This window comes from Pteropus vampyrus, unplaced genomic scaffold, assembly GCF_000151845.1.
Source record: "Pteropus vampyrus isolate Shadow unplaced genomic scaffold, Pvam_2.0 Scaffold156, whole genome shotgun sequence".
Lineage (NCBI taxonomy): Eukaryota > Metazoa > Chordata > Mammalia > Chiroptera > Pteropodidae > Pteropus > Pteropus vampyrus.
In genome coordinates, this window is record NW_011888937.1 from 1,935,156 (window position 1) to 1,947,322 (window position 12,167).

Consider the following 12,167-nt stretch of genomic DNA (forward strand, 5'->3'; position numbering starts at 1 on the left):
TAGCCAAAAGTAGCTAAGATGCTGATTTTCAAACTTACCAGAGGCTCTAGTTTTATAGGCTGCTGTCGTTTTCTTGTCCTCTCCTGGGCTTTTGTACTGTGACTAAATACCAGGAGTTGTGTAGCAGATTCATTTTCCGTGGGTGTTATAAAATTCAGTTTTCCCTTTGCTTTTAAACTACTCAGTCTTCTGAGAGCAGGGTTTTCCATCTGCTTGTCAATATTTTTTAGGGTGGAGTCAGTCTCTGAGTCATGAAAAGCCATCCTCACTCCTGAAAGAGTAGGGTCAGGAAAAGACAAATGAAAAGTAGAGCAAAGGCCTGAGGAAGTGGGGTTAGTGGAGGGGACTTAAGAACTTGGGAGAGCTGAATTTGCTCATGCCTCGCCCCGAGAAAATCCATCAAAGTTACCCCATTCTTCCCAAACTGAGGACTTAAACCAGAAGAATAAAAATTAGGAACTGTGCCTGGCCTTCGAGAAGCCCTGTAGCTGGGGCGGAACCTAGGAATATGCAATTCTAACAAGTTCTTGGGTGACGCTGCTGCTGTCACTGATTTGGAGGACCACACTGGTTTAGATTGGAAGGATGAAGAGAAATGCAAGTAGCATTGAGATGAATGTTTCTTACACTTGAGAATGCAAAATATTTCCAGGGGAGCATTTTTAAAATGCTGGTAATTCTAATACAAGCAATCTGAGAAATACAGTCATGAAGAAACCAAACGAAGGCAAAAGAGAATTGAGGGCTAAATCCTACAACAGTCTTCCTGGAGCTTTTATGTGCATGAGAATCACTTAAGGGGCTTGTTAAAATGAAGGTTCAGATTCATACTCATTAAGTAGCAAGATCCTAGAGCACTAGAACTAGAGCCTTTTGTAGTGGTCTTGCATCCTCATTACCACTCATACTCCCACCCCACCACATAGGCAGAGATAATTCTCTTCAAAATGGTGTAATAGGTCTTAAACCAAGAGTCAGTTGCCCTAGCTTGTAGCCTAAATCTGCACTGGCCAATCAAAATATAAAACAAGTCTCCCATACAATTTTAATTTTTCAAGACACCACATTCAAAAACACATACAAAAAGAAACAGGTGAAATATGCTTTAGTTAACATATCCAAAATATTATCATTTTAACATGTACTCAATATAAAGCTCATTAATGTGATATTTTATTTTTTGTTACGATGTCTTCGAAATCCAGTATGTATTTCACCTTTAGAGCACACATCAATGCAGACTAGCTACATGTTGACTACTCAGTGTGAGATCTTAGACAAGTCTTGCTTTCTCTATTCCTCACTTTCCATTCCTCTAAAATGATAGGTAGGTAGTAGGGAATCACTGAAAAGCCTTTCCATTGACTTTTTCTAAGCCTCTCTGAATCCCTCCTGAAATGCTTTGAAAGCCATGCTGTCTTTGGCCTGTAAGTCGGAGCCCAGCCCCACGGTTCGATTCCTCAAGACTCACCAAGTCAGACTAGAGCAGTCACCGCCGCCTTAGGGTCTCCAAAGACTGAGCAAAGAAGAGCTGAGAGTAGAAAGCTGGCTGCAGCTGGGAAAGTTTCCCGTTGCCTAGCAGCCAGCAGGCCTCTACCTATGTGCACTGCGCCTGTGCGCGACCTATCGCCATGGCAACGCCTCAGCCAATGCCAGCTCTAGGTTCAGTAGCTCGCCGGACAGGAGAGCCAATCAACGTCTCTGGATCATTTCCTACGTCGGTAGTTGGTGAAGAATCCTCACTATACCCGCCGGTTTCCTCTTCCGCGCCGGCCTCTGAGCACTGCCCAAGCCGGTAGGAAGGGCTGCCGAAGGAGGTGGCTCAGTTCGTTCCTTCGCTTAGCAACCACCCGTGCTCCTAGTCCCTCTCTTCTGCAGAAATCTTTTCTTTTTCCCCCTTAAGAGGCTTAAGACTGACTGACTTGATGTTCACTTTGATCTAACTTTTTCTGGTTAGAAGAATCAAGAATCTCTGTAGAGCGAGGTGCGTTGTGTAGGCAGTTCGAGTCCCACTCTCAACCGGAGCGACCATCCTGCATCTCTGCCCCACCATCCATCTCCTCCCCGGAGTGTCCTAGGGCGCAAGGACCGCGGCGGGCTCTTCCTCTCGAACTACACCGTGTTTTTTCATCTATTGTTCTTTTCCAACTGGAAGATAATCTAGTGTCACACATAGCCTGAGCCCATGTTGCTGAGTCCTCGTGTCCTGTTTACCAAAGCAGACCCCGGATCTTGTTCTGACATTTCTACCCACCTAATTAATTCCCCCAAAGACTGCTGCTAATGCTGCTTGGAGGCAACCCCACCGAAACTCAGCGCAGGTTGCTAACTGAAGATGCCTTATCGAAGTTAGTGTTAGGGGAAAGCAGCCCTTTTGTCTGCCTTGAGGAAATGTTACGCCAGATGGTAGAGTCTTGGTTTTCAACCTCCCCTCCAAGGTGACGTAATCACCCCTGGAAACTCATTATCTTCTGCGCTTTTTGGTACCCCCCCCTTTTTTTTACCATGATATTTGTTTCTTGTCTTGAATGCCACGCCCTATATGAAATGCTTTGCCTATCATAGATCCTGCATTTTTTCATATCCAGGTATGTATTTTACATGCTAGATATGACACTACCTACAAGATAGAGAATCTCATAAAGATAGTGCTGGTATGGAGATTACAAATCACTTAATCCAATTCCTCCCGTTTGATTAACAAGAGAACTAAGACAGAGAGAGAGAGAGAGAGAGAGAGAGAGAGAGAGAGAGAGAGCGAGAGCGAGAGAGAGAGAGTGAGAGAGAGCGAGAGCGCAAGTGATTTAATCCAGGTCAGACAGCCAGTTGACCTGTCTCTACAGAGACAAAAGTAGAATACCAGTCTCCTAATTTCTAATAGGAACTGGTAGCAGCAAGGGAGTAACTTAGAAACAACTTAGAAAAACCTCAAATGTAGAAATAACAAATGCGAATTCCCCAGAGGTGAAGGTACACACAAAGCCAATCAATCAGAGCCAAAAATTTAATAATTTTATTATATATAAACCAGAAATAAAAAGAAATGCAAAGCCAACCTAATATATTAAAGCATAAAATTATAATAATATGCAATGTTAGACAATCCAAAAAATATATTTCATTTCAGATGTGCAGTGAATATTTTAATCTGTTCCCTTCAAAGTTTATGTAGTGAAGACAAAGGTTATTATTGCACCTTAGTCCCAGAATTCCTTTTTTTAGTAAATGAAGAGGATTGTATTCTAATGTTACCTTATGCAGTTGAGAACATTCCAAGATCCAAGGAGACTGGAGGGTAGAAGATATAGACGCAGAATTTTATGAAAGTATTGCTATATTAAACACTACTCGTCAAATCTCTCCAAGCTTACTTTCTTGATATGGCAAGATGTCAGCTTATTAATATCTAAATACTTACTAAATCAGTGCAGACAGACGAGAGCTTTGGGTATAGCCTGTTGATTTTTTTTTCATAGATCTTATAAATAACAATAATTGTTACTATTTATTGGGTGCTCCCTATGTGCCAGATACTGTGCTATATACTTTCCATTCATTCTCTTATACACATCCAACAAACCTGAAATTCCTGTTTCATAGTTAAAGAACTAGGCTATGAAAAGTTTGCAAGAACTAGATTATGAAAGGTCACATCTTTAACAGTTAAGGTAAAAGTAGTTAAAATTTATTGAGCATTAAGTTAAGATTTATGTGTTGAGCCCTTTGTGAAGTGCTTTTCACCACTACACTAATCATTGCAACAACTTCATATTATTTTAGAGGTATTATTGTACCTATTCCACCAAAAAAATTGAGGCTTAGAGAAGTTACATGACTTACCCCAAATCGCTCCAGAGGTGGTTACTTAAACAGTTAAATTTCTATAAGATTTTGAGAGCAAGAATATTGAATCTTGGAATTCTACCACTGAATGTATGGCAAACTATATTCTGAAAAATTCCTGAATCAAAGCACCTATGTAGTCAGATAAATTCCAAGGCATATTTGTTTTACTGTATTGCTGAGCTCATGGGAATAAGGGAATTCTTAAGGGTACAAACAACAATGAAATGAAACCAGAGAGATGAGTAACATGGAAGCGGTGGCCACCTTGCTAGCCAATGCCCATACAAGGAACATATGGCTTTGGGAATTAATACTGAGTGGGGATAGAAGAATGGGCCTACTTTTATCTACATAAAATGGAGGAGATAAACTTTAAGTTACCACACCCATCTGAGAGCCTCGGCACAACCATTCCTTCAGCAATAGGTTGGGCTAGGAAAAAAATGGCAGTGAAGAAAGCTTACAAGAAAACCAGTATGTCTCTACCTACAGCTCTAGGTGGAAAAAAAGTTTAAAATACAATAAAAGTTAAAAATGTAATAATCTCCTTTAAAAATTTGCAAACATGAGCTAGCTCTTGCCAGCTTTGGATTTTGAGTTTATACTCCCTAAATGCTCTGGGGGAAAAAATACAAGCCACTAAGAATATTTACCAAGAGAAAAGCATCATCAACTCTCACTTCTTAACAATCTCACAAGTTAGTTTCAGCCAAATATAAATACACAGCAAAAAATTACCAAATGTTGAAGAAAACAAGCCACCCGTACGTAACAAGTCAGCACAACAAACAACAGATTTAGAAGGCAAATACTATGGCCATGCCACCCTGAATGTGCCTGATCTTGGAAGCTAAGCAGGGTCAAGCCTGGTTAGTGCTTGGATGGGAGACCACCTGGGAATACTGGTGCTGTAGGTGTTTTCTAAAAAATACAACTACTAGAAGGCAAATAAATTAAATATTAGAACTATTAGATATAAAGTATACCATAAATACAAAATACTTAAAGATAATAAATGATGAAATTAAACAATAATTATAGGAGGACATCAGCAAAAATGATGGAGTAGGGAACTAAAAAGTTCATCTCTCCACAAAAGCAGTGAATAATACTTTAGTGACTTCAAACACTTCAGTGGCCACACATGACAAAGAACGATCTTTAAGAACCTTATTTAGGAAAGTCAATAAATAACTACAACCCACAACAAGTAGCAACAACAAATCTGAAGGAGAGAAGAGAATCCGATTTTCAGTTACCACACTATAATATATAAAATATCCAGTTTTCAACAGCAACAAAAAAATACAAGATATGCAAACAAACAAAATATGGTCCATTTATAGAAAAAAAATATAAATTAAGATGTTAATTATAATCCACAGAGCGATCATTAAGAAAATAACTAAAACTATAGTAAATGAGAAGTGAACCAAATGGCATACTAAAAAATATCTTCCCAACACAAAAGAAAGCAGTAATAGATGAACGAAAAATATGTGATATAAAGAAAACAAATAGAAAAATGGCAAAAGTAAGTCCTTTATCAGTAATTAATTACATTAGTGGAAATACACTAAAGTTTCCAGCTAAAAGGAAGAATTTGAGAGAATAGATAAAATTTTAAAAATTTAAAAATCCACTTTTAAGTGAGCCCACAGAGTTCAAATCCATGTTGTTCAAGAGTCAACTGTATTTTTTATTTAATGGGAATACATGTCTGCGAAGGGCCCATTAGTGGCTATATGTGGATTTTTGACTGCACTGGTTGGCGCCACTAACCGCCCGCCCCCCCCGCCCCCCCCCATTGTTCAAGGGTAAATGTGTAAGTGTAAAGTAGAGGAACCACGATCCTGGTGGAGGCCAGGGCAAATGGTTCAGGAACACTGGTGGGGAGTTAGCCTTCAGCAAGAGGAAAAGGCACCCGTTCCATGCAGATGGAAGAAAGGTGGGAGTAGAGTATTTAAAGTGGTAGATTTGGGCCCGATTTCTTCTCTTTTCTCGGTGAAGCAGGAGGTTAAAATTAGCTGCCGAGAAGGATTAAGGTGGGAGTGATAGAAGCTCTGTTTAATTTGAACACTGATGGGGAAAGGAGCAACTCACCTATACTTTGGCTGTCCACAGTTTAATTTCAAGGTTTGTGAACTAGCTAAAATTGTATTCACGTTTTAGGGTGTACATTTGTCTACAGCTGTTAGAGTCTCAAAGGGGTCGGTGACCAATCCCACTTCAGAGCTAGGAACTATACAGACTCTTCAGGTGTCGCAGTCTGCTCAACTTTCCGAGGGTTTTGTGGTCTATTGTCGCTTCATCACCACCTTATGGTCATGTGAATGTACTGCCAAAGGAGGTTTTGGATCAGGGCAATAGTTTCTTCGTTTTGGAAAGGACTTGAGGCATTCTATGGTCTAATGTTCCACACATTGTGAGAATTAATAATTACTACAAAGTTTTCATCTAACATGTTGAACCATTGTTAACCATGTGTGAGTGAGAAGCCCTGGCCAAGCCCAGGTAATTATATTCCAAATAAAGGTCTTTTCAGAAGTGATCTCTGAGCCGGTATTGATTGGTTTGGAAAGGTCATAGAGCAGTCCTCCTTAAACTTAGCCCTGTATTAAGACCACTTGGAGAGCTTTGAAAAGTCCTGATGCCTGGGCCACATTCCATGCTAACTAAGAGTGAGAGACGCTGGCATTGGCATTTTCTCTAGTGTCCTCTTCCTTGGGTGATCGCAAGTTATGGCCAAGTCCAAAAGAGCCTCAGCCCCAGGGCCTTGCTGTCCAAGGTATGATTTACAGACCAGCAGTACTGATGTCACCCAGGATCTTGTTGGACATGCAGACTTTCAGGTTCTGCCTGCGAGCTCCTGAATCAGTCTTCACTTTAATAATTGCCAGGTGGTTCACTGCATATTAAATTCAAGAAGTGCTGTTACAAAGATCTGCTGGATACACAAGGCAGGAATGGTACCCAAAAGGTGGGCTTCTCATCTTTGATCACTTTCAGTTATAGGAAATGTATTTCTATGCCACTGATGGACGGTTCTAATTGTCAGAAAGGTCTTTTTCGGTAGATGTCAAAATCTACTTTCTTGCCAGTTCTGCAAACTGCTTCCATGATCTCTTAAAATATTTGAAGGCAGAAATGTTCTTTCTTCAATCTTTCTTCTTAAACTCCCTCCAAACCTTCTAGTTTCTTTAGTCTATGTATGATATTGTTGCAGAATGCCTAGTAATTCTACACTAAAAATAACTTGCAGAACTGAAGGTGAGAATCTAGATGTGGCATAACATAATAAGTATAGTTAGAAAATGACTTTCCTGTATCTAGAAATTCTGTTAATGACTTTCTTTTCTTCCTAAAAATCGGGTATTGGTCAGCATCTTCATCAAATGATGTATCACAGAGAATTTGTACCCAGCAAACAAATCAATGCTGATAGTCCCAGGGCCACAGGTCATTTACGTGTGACCACTGATGTTGCCCTGAATTTAGAGAGACCAACATGGGAGTCCTGGCTAGGGGGCCCACAGTAGAGTCAGACTTATGTCCCTCCCAAACTCTTTTCCCAGCACCACATCCTTTAGCAGAGACACCTCTTCCCTCAGTGTGACTGTCAAGGGAAACCATTAAACCTCACCTGCTGCCTCTGATCTCAGCCTGTCCACTCCGTTCTGCCTTTGGCTCCAAGCTCAGCCTAATGACAATTATTCCTGTCCTCCTTGGTGTGGCCTCATGCTTGACCGCATGACACATCCTGTGTGCCATGGTGGGGAGTCCTTAACTGTTATGTGTTGGTCTCTTAAAATTAATAAGCAGTCTCCTCTGGCCCAGTCTCAGATCAGTTCTCCTTCTCTGAATATTCAATCTCAGCAACTCATGCCTTTTTATGGAATGAATGTTTGGGGTTCCTCTTTCACTTTCTCCTTCTCTGCCATCTGTGGACACAGAAGGTGGCTGTCTGCAAGCCAGAAAGAGTGTCCTCCTCAGAAACTGAAATGGCCAGCACCTTGATCCTGGACTTCCCAGCCTCCAGAACTGTGAGAAAAAATGTCTATTATTTAAGCCATAGTATTTTGTTATAGCAGCCCCAGCTGGCTAAGACATCCTTTTACTCACATTTGAATCTGAAGCTGTTATGTCTTCTAAAGCCATCCCATCCTGGCTTCTGTTTGGACTATTTGTTTTATTTGCAAAGCCATTGGGTCTTCTGGTACCTATTCCATAAGGAATGTTTTAAAGACATTCAATAATGACTGTTTTACATGTCTTTACCTCCAAGATTTAAATTTAAATCACCTGGATTTGCCCAAAGTGCTTGTTCATAGAGTTTAAACTGGCACATTTTGGAAATTTTGCAGACTTTGTTGATTTTTGAAAGCTCTGCATATCCTTTGGAGATGGTTTCTCTTTTAGAATGCTGCCTTAAAAATATTTGAACCAGGACACACAGATTTTTATATAAAGATTTTATTGATGCTACATTTAAATAAAATATAATATCCGAACTATGATACAAATTTAATTGGTATAGCCAATTAAAACAATGGAATAGAACTGTATGTAATGACATGACATGGGGAAATATACTCAATATATTAAGTAAAAAATGTGAGTTTCAGAATATTGTACATGGTGTTATCTCATTTTGTTAAAAGAATTAAACATATGGTATATAGTCCATATATACAGTGTAGAATCTGTATACATACATATGTTGTCTATATAGAATGATATTTCGATTTGTAATAAGAAATATGCATTTGGTCCTCATCCACTCTTCCTGGCACAGAGTTCCTAAAACCCTTGGAATTTCCTAAGTGATGAGCATCATAAAGGTGCCTGTTGTTATATTAGTAAAGTGACCTTTGGAACTAAGGATGGGGGCTGGTTGCCAGGGGAACCAACTATGTGATTAGAGAGTTGAAACTTTCATTCCCATCTCCCTGACCTCCAGAGAGGAAGAGGGGCTGGAGGTTGATTCAATCACGAATGGCCAATGATTTAATCAGTTATACCTATGTAATGAAGTCGCCACAAAAATCCAAAAGGACAGGGTTCAGAGAGCTTCCTGCTTGGTGAACATATGGATATTTGCGGAGAGTGGCATGCTAGAGAGAGAATGTGGATGTCTGAGTCCTTTCCCCATACCTTGCCCTATGTAGCTCCTCCATTTGGCTGTTCCTGAATTATATCCTTTTACAGTACACTGGTGATCTAGTAAGTAACATGTTTCTCTCAGTTCTGTGAGCCACTCTAGCAAATTAATCGAATGGAAGGAGAGGTTGGAATCTCCAGTCTAAATCTGAGTTTGCAATTAGCTTCCAAAATGGAGTGGGTTGGGGGCCAGTCTGTGGGACTGAGTCCTTAACCCGTGGGATCTGACTCTATCTCCAGGTAAAAAGTGTCAGAAATGAGTTGTATTGTAGGGCTCTCAGCTGGTGTCTGAGAATTGCATGTTGGTGTGAGAACACCCCTGCATGCACACGTGTGCACACACACACACACATACACATGTTGGAATTGGGATCAGAATCTTAATAGTATAGAGTAGGGTTGAGCAAACACTGTCCTATGGGTGAAATCCGGACTGCTGCCTGTTTTTGTAAAGTTGTATTGGAATACAGCCTATTTATTTACATATTTTCTTTGGTTGTTATTGTACTATAACAACAGAGTTAAGTAGTTGTAACAGAGACTATCTGACCCGCAAAATAGAAAATATTTACTATCTGGTCCTTTAAAGAAAAAGTTTGCTGACTCTTGCTATACTATATAGGCAATATAAAAAATAGTCACCAAGTCAAGATAAATTACCATTCTAATTTTAGTAGATTAAATATTCTAGGAAAATTTTCATTGCTGTCAACTTTTGCCAGTCTGATTTTGCAGTCTGTAGCATTATTTTTTATTGTTTAAAGACTCTAGAAATTGTGCTTTCAAATGGTAAGAAGATAGTGACACACAGTGGACATTAGAAGGAAGCTCTGAGGCTTACATTCCCCAAGGTACTGAGCTATTTGGATAAAAAGTGTTGAAAAGATTATTCTTGCATACTCTAGGGCAAATGTGGCATTTTGAATATATCCAATTATTTTACCCTCCTTAAAAGAAAACCCTATTACTCAGATTATTTTACGTTATAAACTCAGAGAAATTAGGATAATGAGAGGAGAGATGATGGCTACAAACATTTGGACTATCAAAAGCAGAACTATAAATGGTAAGTTATTAAATGGACACGGAAAAGGTAGATTCTAAGCAAAAGTGGGGAAAGATAATAACTAACCAGATATACACTAGAGAATCTCCAAAAACTCTGAAATTGTTGGTACCAGACATCTCTGGGAATATGAACTTAAATAAGGAGATTGGTTGACTGTCTGTTCAGGAAGTGATTGGATCTTCGGATCCATTCCACGGTCCTCAATTCCAGCAGAAGACTGGTAATTTATTCTCTGGATGAGGTAAAACAGAGGGTCTCTAGACTGAGGGACGCGAGGCACATTTGAGGGTGAGTACCATGCTGAAAACAGTGGGATCATCTGAATGTGGGCATAGGAGATGCTGGGATCGCCCAATGATCTTTCCCTTCGTAGCTCCCAGAGTGGTAGCATAGGAAGCCCAATTATCTCAATTTTCCTCTGACCGATGGTGTTCCTAGAATGGGGACTCTCAGTTTTAATACTGGGATATTCCTGAGCAAACCAGGATGAGTTAGTTACCCTAGTCTCAAACATTGACAGTCAGACCGTTTGGGTCAGGAGACCAGGAACCTCTCTGGGGAATCTGACCAGCCCAGGGGGCAAGATCTGAGTGTACAGACAGTGGAGGTTCTATAATTAAATGGTCCAGACAGATCAACTTCATAGTGAAGCTCACAGCAAATAAGGTATACCTGGGGGTGTGGAGGTTCCAATCATGTTTTTAGATACCCACCCCTCCCCTGAAATACGCAGACAAAAAGATTATTAGACAATTCAAGGAAAGCATCTCTCACACAAAAGACAGAAACCAAAACATTCAAACAGGAAAAAAAAAAAACAAAAAACTTGGGAGGTAAGCATATGACTCAAATTGGGATGATGAGTCTTTCTCTTGGATTTCAAAAAGTGGATCTGGGATAGAGAATCTTCTCCTTCCTCCCTAGCCATGATGCTGTTAGAAGCCTGAAGCTCCTGGAGGCCATATTCCCCCCTATAAAAAAAAATAATAGTAATAAAAATAAATAAATAAATAAATAAGGAAAAAAAGAAAAGAAAAGAAAAAGGCCACAGTTGGCCATATAGAGTAATATTAGTGAGAAATGGACTCAGTCTAGAGTTCTGATAGCTTTCCATGCCATGATCTATTATCTTTAAGACAATCTCTGCTTTTTCTAAAGTTTGGTTGTTGTATAAATAAATAAATTCCAACACTTTTAAAAAGGCGTAAGTTTGAAGAGACTTTCTGTCATTTATGACCAACTTGTCCTGGCATGCCTCAGGAATGGCATTGTCTCTTCTACAGGTCTGCTTTTTTTGATCCATACTCTGTATCCAGAAAGTTTCCAAGTCAGCTTGTTTTCCCCTGCCTAAAATACATGCAGTTAAAAATAGACTAGATTTTACTGAAAATGGGTGCTTTTGGCAGATCCAGAATGCACTAATTTTTCATTATTTCTCACAATGGGGTCCTCTCCAAAATAAACTCTGGAGGAATATGTCTGAAAGACAAATATCTAGGCTACAAAGCAAAGATGAAGGAAGAGAAAGGAAAATCCTGTGCATTAACTAAGTGTTAGCCTTCCTCACAGTAGTGAAGGAAATAGGCTCTATCAGTTAGGATTACATCCAATAGCAAGTAACAGAACACCCACTAACAGTTGCTTAATTAAATAGTTGTTGGGGGTCATTGATGTCAAGTGTTTCTATAATTTTCCTAGCCTTTTCATTATGGTGGGAATAAGGTTGCTGCATCATGTCCACATGATGTCTAGCCACCATGTCCATAGTCAACACAGAAAGAAAGGAATAAGTTCAAAGGATATATTTGCCTCTTTACAGTAGAAAAACAAAAGCTTTCTCAAGCCTCTACATGCGATTAATTTTTTTCTTATACCTTATTGGTCAGAACTGGGTCCAAACGTTTCATATAGCTGAAAGAGAGGCTGAGAAGGTAGGGAACCGTATTATCATAAATGACTTGGAACCATCATGATCCATTACTTAGGGCTAGACACACTGCTCACCACCCCATAAAAAAATTAAGGTTCTACTGACAAGAAAGAATATGCAAAAAGATGCTGTGTGGGAAAGTATGTCGGCCACAAATACCAA